The sequence below is a fragment of the Poecile atricapillus genome, chromosome 3, assembly GCF_030490865.1.
Source record: "Poecile atricapillus isolate bPoeAtr1 chromosome 3, bPoeAtr1.hap1, whole genome shotgun sequence".
In the NCBI taxonomy this organism is placed as follows: domain Eukaryota; kingdom Metazoa; phylum Chordata; class Aves; order Passeriformes; family Paridae; genus Poecile; species Poecile atricapillus.
Window position 1 is genome coordinate 67,595,974 of NC_081251.1, and position 13,700 is coordinate 67,609,673.

The 13,700-nt window shown below is 38.5% G+C and overlaps 1 protein-coding gene across 2 annotated transcripts in view; it reads left to right on the plus strand.

Annotated features, from left to right (window-relative positions):
* UST (uronyl 2-sulfotransferase) overlaps window positions 1–13,700 on the plus strand; it is a 156,260-nt gene that overhangs the window by 12,544 nt on the left and 130,016 nt on the right. The window lies entirely within an intron of this gene.

Genomic DNA, 13,700 nt, shown 5'->3' on the forward strand with positions numbered 1-13,700 from the left:
ACCAGCTTAGATATGATCTGAAATGTTGAAGCAGATATTGTAAGGGAAAGGCTGTGAAATTGCTGACTTCTCAGTTCCTTTCATGTCTGCAGCTGATTGTTCTTTTCCTAGCAGAACTCCCCATACAAATGTGCAGATTTCTTTTGTGTTGCCTGTAGGGAGATAGCACAATAAGTAAATTAGGGTGAATAACAAAATAGCAGAGTCTAAACCCTACCAACTGTTTATGTGAGGTTTTGTGGGGGTTTTCTGTGAGGGAGCATTTGTTTTGGGGCATTTTGTGGGGGGAGGATTGTTTTTGTGAAGTAGAGATTTTCAGAAGTGTGATTAAATGAAAGCTGAAATAGAAAATGTTTCATTCTCTAACTCATCTCTCTACCTTGTCTCACCGTTAATGAGCAGAACTATCACTTAATATCATCCATTCAATAATATTTTTCTGGGGAGTCAGTCAAATTCAGCATGAGTTATTTAATCTTCTGATGAACAGCCTTACTTCATTAGGCCTGTTGCATTTTCCCCTGTCCATTTTTGAATCTGATACTTGTCTCATCTAATCAATGAAGCAAATTTTGGCAAAGCTCTTTGATTTTTTTATAGCTCAGCAGTTGTCTGTTTTTTGCACTATGTTACAGGGAAACAGCTGACAGCTCCAGTTCTTTTTCCTCAGCAACTCTTTGATTATGAATTTTAGAAGCTGAAAGACTTAAATAGCATATAGTACCTTTCACCTTCTGACCCCAGCTCAAAAACAGCTGAGGCTGGCAGTAACTGGATTTTATTATTACTGTGCTGAGGTGTTCAGTTAGCTGTGTGCAAGAAGTTCATTTAGGTGGTTGTGATACTGCCACTCCCCTCTTCGCTCCACTGGCTCAAGGATGCTGCATGTCAGGCCAGTGTGAGCGTGTAACACCAATGGGGGATCCAATGGTAAGGTACCTGGTGAGGGTCCCAGTGGGCTGATGCACTTTTTTCCCTTTCTAAATGTGCTGTGGCTGTAGTGGTGGTGTATGTGCTACTCACACTTAGTGCAAGAGAGACTTGGGATTCAGAAAGGTGTTAGTGAGGGTTGCAAAGCTTGGAGGTGGAAAGGGAGGCATGGACCCAATCTTGTCCCCAAGATAAGAGCTGTGCCTGTATGCTGAATTTCTTTGTACTACCCTGCTGCATAGTTAAGCTTGTTTGTTTGTAGCTATTATATCAATGATAAATTTATTATTTACAGAAAAGAAAAAAAAGGATAAGCCTGAAATTTCTGCTCAAGTGTCCTAAACAAAGAAATGTTTCCATCATGTGTAAAAGAAGCTGCTCAGTGTCCTTGCTTCCTCTTCACTCAATCACTACTGACTGGAGAGTACAACTCTGGTTTTTTATCCTCAGGCCTCAGTTTTCATCTAGCATGTCAAAGAGGAAGATAATTATTAACAATTTTAATTCATTTAAAGGGCACAGAGAGGTGATGTGCCTTTGGTGTCCTTTGCCTAATTAATAGCAGTATGAGGAACTACTCATAAAATTTTCCAAAAAATTTTGATTCTCTGCACTCTTAGAAGGACAGAGATTTTCCCAGAAACCTGTGCACCATGTCCACCACAACTGATGCTCAGCAACAAGGAAACTCTTCTAATTGCCCTTACTTCAGCACTTGCCTGCCTCTCCTGGCTGGGGTGGTTTGAGTTTGTTCAGTATGTGAGCTTTTTATCTGCACAGTGTTCCTGAACAGTAATGAAGTTGTTTTTCTGAGGGGACTTCTGAGGCACAAGGTAGTTCAGGGAAGAGTGAAGACAGGTCTACCAAACTGTGCAGCTTTTGCCCAGCCGAGCCTCCATCCAGCCCAGGCATAGAAACTCGTGTTTTCCTGTCTTTGAGGAGCAGCTTTTAGAGTCTTTTCTCACCCTGTTTCCCTCGCTAGGGAAGCCTGCTACTGCAGAACTGTGTATTGGGCTTGAGACTCTCAAAATGACAGGGAAGCATGTGGGAGGGAGTGATAGCTGGGAAAAGAAAAAGTGGGGTGAGAGAAGCAGAGGTTGCTGGGCAAAGCTTTCCTGATTTAAGCTAGAAAAGCATACCTTTTAATATATTCTGCTTAAAATGAGCTTGTGAGAGACAGGAATAGTACTGGGGGAGCAGACAAATGCTAAGCAGCATATTAAGGAACCTATTCCTATTGAAAAATAATTCTTGCTCCTTTCTGCAGCTGTCTTCAACACGTTTGTGGAATTTGCTCACTAAAGCCTCTACTGTGAGTGGGAAAAGTTGTATTTGTGGCATGAGTAGATGTTAAAACAGCTGCTTTATATAGCCATCATAGCTTAAAAGCTGTATAGTCAGGTTCAGAAACGTTTCCTTAACTTACTTAGTCTCAAGACAAAAATATTTTTAATACAAAGGAGCTCATAATTCAAGGGAGTTGATTTGCTCAGGCAAATTTTATCCATCTGTTAAGCTCTCTGGTTATTTTTAACTGAAATTTTAATTCCACATTTTTACTTTGTTTGGGGGTAATGCTTGCATTGTATGAGAAGAATGACAAGAGAACCTGTTCTTGCACTCTAACAGAATTATCGCCATGCCATGGGCACAAAATAGTTATGAAACTGAAGGCAGATCAAGACTATGATGCTCTTACAACATGATTGTTTTGGCTCGCAAAGCCTGAAAACTGAAAATTTTCGTACAGATGACTCTGGATCCACATCCAAGCTTGAAATCCAATTGTTGTGAGAAATAAATGTGGTGGTCTCAGGCAATTCCTTTGTGAATATGGTCAACATCAAAGAAAATAAGAAACCCACAGTCATTAAATATATAGTTAAGTTGAGATAAAAATGCCAGGTTTAGCTATTCAGCTAAATATAATATGTAATATGGCCCCGGTTAAAAATATTTCCTTACTCATGCTCTATAAATAACATCATAAGTATGGTTTATACTTTCTCCAAATACCATTCTTGACTTCTGTTCTAGCCTGTTTGCACTCCTCATCTCAGACTGCACTGCGTCTGGTGAGGCATCTCTTCTATTTTCAATGAACCTTTTATTTGCTTTAGTGGCCAGTGAAGGGTTCATGGATTGCAGAATCGGGGACCTTTAGTTCCTGATGCCACATGAGCAGTGGGATTTCTTATTGCAAACCTGTATGTTGCATTTGGTCCTATTGTATAGGGCCAAATTTACTGTGCCCTTCATAGCTATGGCCTGGCAAATGCTCAGCTGGGAAAGGAGGTGGGAGGCAAGAACAAGGAAGAGGAGAATAGTAAGCATTCTTTCACCTTCCTTCACTGTGTTTATGGACACTTAGAACAAAGTGATGGTAGCACTAATGTGTTCAAGCTCCACTTACTAAAAAACCACAAAAAACAGTTTAAAGAAAGTACCAATTCATGGAATGTTCTTTTGTGTTCTCTTGCATGCATTGCAGTTTCTCTGAGAAAGAAAAAGAGTTGCTTTACTGCCTTAAAAATCCTGGGAAGAAAAATAGTTTAGAATTGGGAAAGTTTGTAGTTGGCCATGAAAGTTAGAGTTTGCATTGATGGTTCTTATGTTACTCTTACCAGCTTTAGTCTGTCTGTGACACAAAAGTTAGGATCCTACTAAGAGTTACGGCTCAGTAGAGCCTGATATTTATTTTCTTTTACTAGAAATAATAGTGTGTGACCAAAGTCGGGTTATTATACTGGCATATATTGAAATTTCTTAGAATTTGCATTTCATTATATAATATTATTTTATTTATGTAACTCTATCTTCTGTTTGTTTTATTTGGAGATCAGTCTGTAATGCTGTATTTTCGTTCTTAGGAGGAAGGCATGCTAGATTTGTTTCATGAATAGTAATATTTTTCCTGCATGTGTTTTAGTATGGAGGTAGTGCAGAGCTTAAATGAAAAGTCAGCTCTAGTGTAAAGTGTGGAAAAATGTGATGGACATCATAGACATGTTGCTGATTAGTGGCAGTTCTAGGAACAGAGGTTGGGACCTAGTATCGGTCTCAGTGTGAAGGAGATTGATACGTCAAAATTGCATGTCACATTTATGAATCACTTGTAAGGCTTGAATTTTTTTCCAGGACTCTGGAAAATTATTTTCTATGAACTGATTAATTAACATGCAAGAACAGAAGTTTTGTGTTGCAAAAGGAAAGGTAAACTACTTGGCTGCTAACTGTAGAACTTCAGACACTACGAATCTTACTTCCTAAGTAGTAAGCTAGAAGGTAGAATATGCTGCTGCAAACTTTTCTTGATCATGGTGTCCTTTGTATAGGTTTATTTTAGTGCCTGTGTGAAATCTATCTTTTGTCTTGCGTCGTGTCTATCTCAAGGAAGGATACAGTGAGTGGCTGAGGAGAAAAATAAGTAGTGACTTCGGTATAAAAACATGAGTTTGCTTTATGCACAATTAAATATCCTGTTGGACTTGAGCCTTGGAATCAGGATAATGTATGCTTCTAACATACTGTAGCTGAAAACATTTAGAAACAGTGTTTTATTAGCTTCTGTATGTGTTCTGCAGAAATAAGTTTTTCCAAAAAGGGTCTTGGATGATGCCTGGGTGCGAGGGAGAAAAAGGATGGATAGCTAGTCCAAGAGAGAATGCGTGTGGTTGTGCTGGGAAGGGAATGCTTCTTAGCAGTGCTGGTTATCATTTACCACTTTTAGCACAATTGCTTTTTTCCCCTTTGTGGTATGTTTTCCCTCTTGGATCAGTAGGAGAGCAGTTCCTTAGAACAGGGAAGTAGTACAGTAAATCCATTGTGCCTCTAGGATGCATTAACTTCAAAAGATATGATGCCTTAGTATCCTAGTGAAAGATAGAATCTAGCCTGCTTGTTTGTTGGGTTTTTTTTTTCCCTCTTACTGCAATGTGATTTTATCTTGCAAAGGCATGGTCTAATTCTTTCAAGTGAAAAATGTTGAAGCAGATTTGTTTCAATGAAATTGATACCTCTGGCAAGTTGGATCTAATTCAGATGGCTGTGCCAAGGATGGAAGTCCTGAAGCTTAAGGAGACAAAAGAAAACAAAGAATTTTTTTCAATTAGAGCTTAACTTTTAAAAAATAGAGCTTAAAATTACAAACTGAGCTTAAAATTACATGTGAATTGAGAGCTGTTGTGTTAATTTATTTACTAAGATAAGCAGCAATATTACGAGATTTTTCCTTCGCTCAAATGACATTCATATTTGGCACTGGTGAGCATTCCTATCTAAAGGAAATTTTCTTGGTTTTTGCAGCACTTCTGTTTGCTGGAGTGAAGGAAGAGCAATTTGAATACATTCCTTTTCCTACAGTCCCCCTGTAACTGTGTGTGTTAACTAGATCTTGTCAACTGGCAAATTGATTCTGAGGAAGTTTTAAAGGAAATCTTTAAAGAGTCAAGACTGAAAGTATCAGGGCAGGCTCTGATATCTTTGCAGAACTTCAGTGGATGCAGTGATGAAGCAAGCTGACAAAGAATTCAATTGAATAATTTAAGACATAGAATTGAGGTATATAATGGTACTTAATTGATTTTTCTTAATTTTTCCCCCTCTCTTTTCCTCAAGTATCTAAATAGATTATACAAGTCTTACTTGTGGTAGTCTCCATGTAAACATACACCAAATACTTTAAAAAGGTAAAGACCTAGCTCTCTACTTTCTGTACCTCTCCCCACTGGGTTGCCTACTGACTGCCTGAACCTCTGAAAAAACTGAGTTGCAGAAAAAGGATAAACCAGCTAATACTCACTTCGTACCCTTTAACATGGAGTCTGCTGCTGAATCACCACTGGATAAGAGATGAAGGAATTCTAAAAAAAAAAAATCAGCAGCCCAAAACCAGGAAACAAAGGAAAATAAAAAGGTTTGAATACTTGAAAGATGTCTTGTGACCTTAGCGGAAGGGTCCCTGTCTAGCAAAATTTTAATATAGTAGATTAAACAAGAGGGTAGCAATTCTCAGATAAGGGGCCTGTGTAACTTTCCTTTGAAAGGAAACCCACAGTTAGTGGGTGGTAACACCCAGTCTGCCAGCACAAGCCAGGTCAAGAGGGTCTTCTTGAGAAGGAGGGGGAACCATGCTACTGCCCCTCTGCCCAGCAGCCATTTAAAGCTGATGATTCTCTGCTCTAAAAATAAACCGTTGCAATAAAGAGAGTTGGGATTAAAGATAAACATTGATACTGTAATGTGAATATTAAATCCTGCTTTATATTGTAGACTTGTATGCCATTTGTTACAATGCTGTGCTTTGTTGACCTGTGGAACTATACAAATAGGAAGTTTTCCTCAAGTAACCTATGGGTAAGAGTAGTTTCTCAATACTTTGGGATGGCAACTTTATGATGCACTCACCATGAGCATTCCCTTACCCACTGTGCTTGCTTTTCTATTCTGCCTTTTCTTGGGAAGGCAGGAGTGTAAGCAATAGGATGAAGAACTTCTTCTGAAGTTGTTCTGCAAATTAAAAATTGGTCTAGTTAATACACATAACAGTACCTTACACTGTGACTTAGTTTTACGATTTCAAAAAATGTTGATGGGACTTCTTGTTCTTACATGTAGGAGGTTTTTTTTTAATTAGTTGTCCCATATTTGGATTGTAATTTCCTTACAAACTGAAAGGAGAAGTTTGAAGTTGAAAATCTAAATAATCAGAGCAATGTTGTAGAAGCAATACTTATCAGAACTAATGTTGAAAGGCTAGCATCAATATCCTAAAAAGAATGTTTGAGATCAGAAAGAGGAAAGGGTCTTGAGATAATGTTCATAATTATTAAATACAAAATAAACTTCATTAAATACAAAGTTTTAGATAGACAAGCTTTTAGATAGACAAGAATTTACAAAGTATGTACCTTTTATAGCTCTAGGGAAGAATGAGAAATTACTGGAGTTTTAAGCTTATTTCTGTCAGTGTGCTACTTCCTCCACCACATGAACAAGTATCTAGAGAAACAACTATGAATCAAATGGTATTCCAAAAAGTTAGCAGTTTAAATCTCCAAGGAGGAATGTTTGAAATTGTAGGAATTTTTGAATATCTCTTTTGCTGTTCTGTTAAAGAAATAATTTGAATCTTGGATCTTCATTTGAATCTGTCTCTCTGAAAGTAAATATCAATATGGTCTGTTAATTTTGAAATATATTGAAATTGTCATCACGTCGTTGACAGTGACTACTAACAGTTAAGAAAACCCCATGATCTAAAGAGAACAAATAACTACTGCTTACTGTTGGACTCTCATCAAAATCCTTCTCTCTCTCAAAAATGCAGCTGCCTGTAGCTGCCAGCTAATGTACAAACAGAACCAAGAGAGGGAACAGCTGCGCTCTGAAAAACAGCATCGCTCAAAGGCAGCAGCACCCGCCTCAGCTCCTCTGGTATTTGGTTTCAGGCTAGAATTATATATTTTGGGGTACTTTTATATATGTAAGTAAGCTTTTCTAGGGGATCTGTAGGATTATGGATTTCTCAAAAAGAAAAAAAAGTAGCAGTATATTGATTTTAAGAGTAACTTCATCCCATTTTTGCTTACCTTTTTGCTTTTAACATTTCTTACCATTTTCTGTAGCAGTTAGTGGTTTTTGAATAGGGTTTGTAGGTCCAGTATTATGCAGACAGCATATCTGAACCTACTTGGTGAGTGCATGTTGGCCAAATGGTCCTATGCCTGGTTCACCTGGATTTTGAGGAATACCATCTAGAAACAGGTGGCAGGTACCTAATAAAAATATTTCTGCTCGGTGGGCTGCTGTGTGGGGCCCCCTCATTAGAGGGCATTTAGTGTGTGTCATATTTCAGGTGGGACTGGAGCTGAATCAGCATGTGGCATATATAAAATAAGATAGCAAGTGGTGGTTAAAATTAGGTCAATTACACTAACAGAAAAAAATTAAAGTGGTATGAAGAATGGTTAGTATATAGGTGTGCATTTATGCAGCTCTTTGTGTGCATTGTGGTGTGCCAAATATTCTGCATCTCACTGAAACACACAGAGAGCTTGTTGTAGTGAAAATTTGTTAGACACTAGAAACTTTTGACAAACTATGTTCTAGTGAATGTAAATTCAATATTGCCATAAAATCTAACTCCAGTGACTCTTCAAGTGGCTCTAGGTTTTTGTGTAGTAAAATGTCCTTCAGTTACTACTGAGAACAGAAGCATTTTGTCTCTATTGCTATTGTGTATTTTGCTCCAGATGACACAGGATAGAGTATCTTATTTTTGAACTCCATAAAAATAAACCTTAATGCTTTGTTTGCTCCAATCCAAAAGAGCCTTTATTTCCTGTTTGTTATGGTTTAAAATGGACTGTATTTTAGAAAGGGTGTAACACTTGTATTTTCTAGGTAGTATGAATATAATTTTTCACTCAGTGGAAAAAATATGTGTGTTGTTTTGATTTCCTAAGAGGTAACTTGTTTCTGGGTTCATGTTACAAAGTCCTGGTTTACTGAGAGAGTAGGCTTTACTCTTCCTAGGCACCATATGGTGTGTTGTTTTCTGCATAAAACCTGGTAATTTTCAAGGGCAAGACAATTGCAACTTGTTCACTGTTTTTAGGCACTTGGGTGTTGCTGTTGCCGAGCATACAAAGTAATGTTGTACATTGGATTTTCATGGTGACACTAACATGGAGCCTGTCTGCTCCGTCACTGACATCTTACTCCTGGGAAGTCTTTCCTTGCTGGGAAGGTGTCAGGCAAAGTCTGTCCCCAGCCTTGCTACCCTGAATCCTTCACCTCGCCTGCCTGTGGGGCACCCTGTGGTCAGAACAGTGGACCTCATCACATATTGTAGTCTTAAAGACAGTTTGTCTGACTTAAGACATTTAAGTTCCCCCATAGATGGACAAGTAGTGTTAACTTGGTTGTTGGTAAGAAGTCTTTCAAGTGATATGTAAAAAATAGGCATTGGGGTTTAGTAATGACTTCTGTGAACATTATGATGTATTAGTAAACTTAATTGAAAGTGTATTTCAATTGACAGTGTCCTAAATAAGGCTTTTGAGATCATAATTATGGTAGTTTGGGACAAAATGAATACTTAAGGTAAACTTACTTTTAATTAGCATCATTGTTTGTGCTTGCAATAACATCAGATTTGCAACATTTGACAGTTTAGGAAAAGAGGAAAAAACCCAATCACAAAAGACTCAAAACTAGTAATATGTTTTTAGTATTATGCCTCATAGGAAATTTATATTTATTATATGGATACAGAAGGTGTTTCTCTGAAGAAAGAAAATGAGTGGTTTTCTCTGAATTCTAGTCATAGGGAAAAAAAAGCCAACCTGGTTATTGTCTACTTCTATTTTTCTGTGAAAAATATTTAAAAATGTTATAATGGCAGGTGTAGTGGTAAAAGTTACACTGAAGCAAAGTTGAAGAAAAGGAAAATACAAGGTTGGCAGTAGCAAGATAAAGCTTTGAAGGTTTTTCAGAAATTACAGCATTTTAGTTTTATTAATATTTTAGTTCAGATTCTTTGTTTTCTCTTACTTCAGTGTTCTGAAGCTGTAGTGACTTGAGGAAATGTGTCTGGTTTTGGGTTTTAGCATGCACTCAGTTGTTTCCTTCTGACATTCTGGAAGTTGGATAGCTCCTGGGCTAGGTACATCTTTGACAAATTAGAAAGCTCTTTAGTTTTGTGAAATGATATCAATAATGTAATACAGATTTTTATAGTAAAGCTTCTAGTAGTACTGAACAGCTGGAAAAAATTACAAATGTTGTAAAAGCAGAATAAGCAGAGCAGAATAGTGTTTTGGACATGCTGTGCTGAGTCTTCTGGTGATTGTGGGCCATGTTTTAGTCATGGTGGCTGGGGAACATCTCCTGTAGAGCTGGAAGAATGATGGTTGTGCAGGAAAGCCAACTTCCCTCGGAGTATACCTGTGGTGTGTATTGGGCTGAGGTTGCCTGTCAGAGCTATGGTTTTTCTGGTGGTGCCAACAATTTGCTCAGGAATAGTGTAATCGGTATTGTCTGTTAAAATATTGAGTTATATTAGCTGAGTAATACTTGTTGGGTGGGTGCTGAATCATTCTTTCTGACCATTGCAGAATGGCAGGAGATGCCATTGTAGGCTGTGTGTAGTTCTTCCACTGTTGAATGCTACTATGAACATTGAAAATGTCTTGAAGACTGTGGGAGGAAATGCACAAGTTTGTGCATCCCCCATGCTTTGTGAGTTACTGACCAGAAGTTGTTTGTTCAGTCTTGCCGACAGTAGACCTAAGCTACATGCAGGATCCTGGCCTCTCTCCAAAACAGCTTGTGCCTTTGCTGCGAGGTTTCCAGTCTGTTCTGGGCACTGACTGAGAATCTGGACAGCCAGCCAGTGCCTCTCACAATGGCACCAAGTGCATTTGGACCAGTACCACGTAGCTCTACATCAGCTGTTTTTGGGGTGTGTGACAATAAGTTGTTGTATATTGCAGTGAGTTTAAAAACTCTTGACAAGGTCCTTGGGGTGTGGGGGCTGAAGAGGATGCTGTGTCATGCAACACCTGGATGCCTGTACCAGTCCTGAAACACACCAGGCATGTGGTCTTCCTACGCTAAGTCATGGCGTTACCAGTGGCAGACTAACAAGCAACTGAGAAGACCCGCAGGGTCACTTTGTGAGATGTGCAATAAACCATGTGCTGGCTAAATATAGAATATGTAAACTGTATTTACTTGCATTTAAGTTTGGATTTAGATGCAGATGTTGGGAGCTTGCACTAGTGAATTTTCTAAACAAATAATCTCCTGCCTATCAAAAGGCAAGAGATTGGCCTTGATTATGATACCAGATCCTATGTGTCCTAGCTGGTTTCATCGTGTTGCTTCAAATTGTGTTAACACCTGAATGCAAAAGTAAATGTTTGCTAGGTTTTTTGGGTGGATTTTTTTGTCATGATAATAAAACTGGGGGATTTAAGATTCAAGAAATCTGTTGCATTGAATGACCGAGCCTATTTTGCAGAGCTTGAAAATGGCATTTACAAAAGCTGGAGGTGATAAACTGAATTTGAATTTTGGAGATGCTTTTTAGGTTGGTGAAACCTGATTACAGCAAACTTCTTGATTTGAGTACTGCCAAGTTCCCTTGGAGGGCTGTCTTTGTAGTTTGAACTTTGCAGATGTCAGATTTTTTTAATGCATTATATGAAAGCATTGAAAATACGTGCATCAAATGTTTTATGGAAAAATTTGTAGCATAAAGCTAAGAGTGAAAGGAGTGTTCTGTCATCTGCATCTGCCCAGACACCAAAAGCCTTTGCAATACTGTGGTCAAGATGTTTTGTTTCAATTTTTTTCCTGTATGGTAGGGCTGTTGACATTTTAGGAATTTTTGTGGCAACAGTTCAGTGGAGGAAAACAGGATTAGAGGCTTGGGTTGGGGGAGACAACCCACATTCTATATATACCTCTGCTACTGGATATATTTGGTATGCTGTTTTAAATAACTTACCTTTATTTTCCCTTTCGATAAGCATATGGGCTAAGCTGTTTGTTTTTGAATAGTAAGCCACACAGTGGTGATTCTAGATCTGTAATTACTGGAAAGTCTCTGAACATAATCAAACCTACCCTTTTGGCGTTGCCTGAATTGGACCGAAGTAAGCAGCTTTTAATAGCACATATCAGCGTACCTGCCTCGTTCAGAAGTTGTTGACTTTGTCTTCCTACACTTGAATTTTAAAATTCAACTGAAGCTTCAAGCTGGTGTGGCATAATTTGATGGAAACATTAGGGTTGTTTTTTTCTGTTTGTTAGTTCTTGTGTTGTCAAGAGAAGGAAGTTAGAAATAAGTAAAAGAAAAATCTAATGCTGAAGCAATGCCAGATTTGATTGGTATTTTCAATGGCATAAACAAGGTGCTGTCTTTGAAGAGACTTTCCACCCCTCTGGTGGGGATGGTGGCCATCAGCAAGTATGGAAGCCACTGTTCATCAGAAGTCTGCAAGCTTGTAATGTTTTCTTGGTACAAGTGACTTTTGTCTTTTTTCTTTTTTCTTTTTTTTTTCTTAATTGCTGATCACCATACATTATTTAGAGATTGAAAATAATGAAAGGGAAAGCACAAGTTAAAGAGAAAAACTTGATGATAAATATTTTGTAAGTATCTGAAGTAGGTTTTATTGAAATACAGATTAATGTCTGTAGCTCTGAGGCAGCTGTGACTCTGATGCATTTTGTACCAACTGATGCCTCCGTGTTGATCGATCTGTAAGGCGAAGGACTGAATTTCTGTGTGTGTGATGGTCTTGCGTTGAGTCCCTGCTCTATCTGTTTAGGTGAAACAGTAAGCTGTCAACACTAGTGGCAACAGTAATGGTGACGAAGATTTTTGAGGCAGGTGTTTTAACTCCTGGTGTTACCTGAACAGCAGCATGAGATTATGGAGGGAGGTGGATGGGGTGGGTATAGCTCCGCAGCTGAAATCTCTGCCCTTGTGGTTTTTTTCTAATACTCATGATCCATAAACAAATCACCACATTATATGAAGATATTAAGCTATTAGAGAGCATCCAGAGGAGGGTAATGCAGATAGCCAAGGGCCTTGAGGGGAAGTCACATGGTAGGAGTGGCTGAGGTCACTTGGTCTCTTCAGCCTGGAAGAGACTAAGGGGAGACCTCATTGAACTCTACAACTTCCTTTTGAGGGGAAAAGGAGGGACAGACAGATCTTTCTTCTCTGGTGCCCCGAGAGAATGGCCTGAGGCTGAGTTGGGGGGCTTAAGTTTAAGGTATCAGAAAAAGGTTCTTCACCCTGAGGGTTTTTGGGCACTGGAACAGGCTCCCCAGGGAAGAGGCAACAGCACCAAGCCTGACACAGTTCAAGAGGCTTTCAGACAAAGCTCTTAGGCACAGGGTGTGACTCTTGGGGATGGTTTTGGGCAGGGCCAAGAGTTGGACTCAATGATCCTGATGGGTCCCTTCCAACTTGGCACATTCTGTGAAATAAAGCTTATAGGCTTGTTCCTAAATGCTCTGTTTGAGGGTGTTTTTATGGAGATAAGCTTACTGGGTAAAAAAACAACTAATAGTATCAGGTAGGTTGTTCAGCTGTCAAACTGCAAGGATGAAATTGTAGAATGCTATTCTAATCTTTCTCTTGAATAGAGCTAGAGATATGAGGGATGTAATACAGAAATCAAAGCTAGGAATACAGGAGGGTAAGACCCTACAATCCAATTCACTACTACTAAAAGCATTTATCTCCCATAATGAATTTAATAACTATTTTAAAATTGGGTAGATTTGTTTACTTCTGCATTCTTACTGAAAACTTGTTACCAAACACTGCTGTGTTGTTTAGAAAATTCCCCTCATATGCAACTGAAACTTTTTGCTCTGGCATCTTTATTTATCTTTGGTTTTGTGCCATAGTTTTTTTGTCGTTTAAATAACTCTCGTTTCTATGAGCCTGTAAAAGCCTCTCTCATAAAAAAAAAAAAGCCCAAAACAACACTTTTAATTTCTGGCAGGACTTCCTCCTTTCCTCTGGTGGTGCTGGTAACACCTCTTGTACCCATTAGAGGGTGAATAACTTTCTGGAAAAATGGACAATAATGTTAGACAATATTTTATATATAACCTCATGCAAAACTTAAATGGTATTACTTGTTCCTTTTTCCACTGGACATAACTTTCCTGAGGCACACTATGTTCCCATTTTCCTTTTTTAACATTCATCTAGATATGGACTTGTTGATCAATCC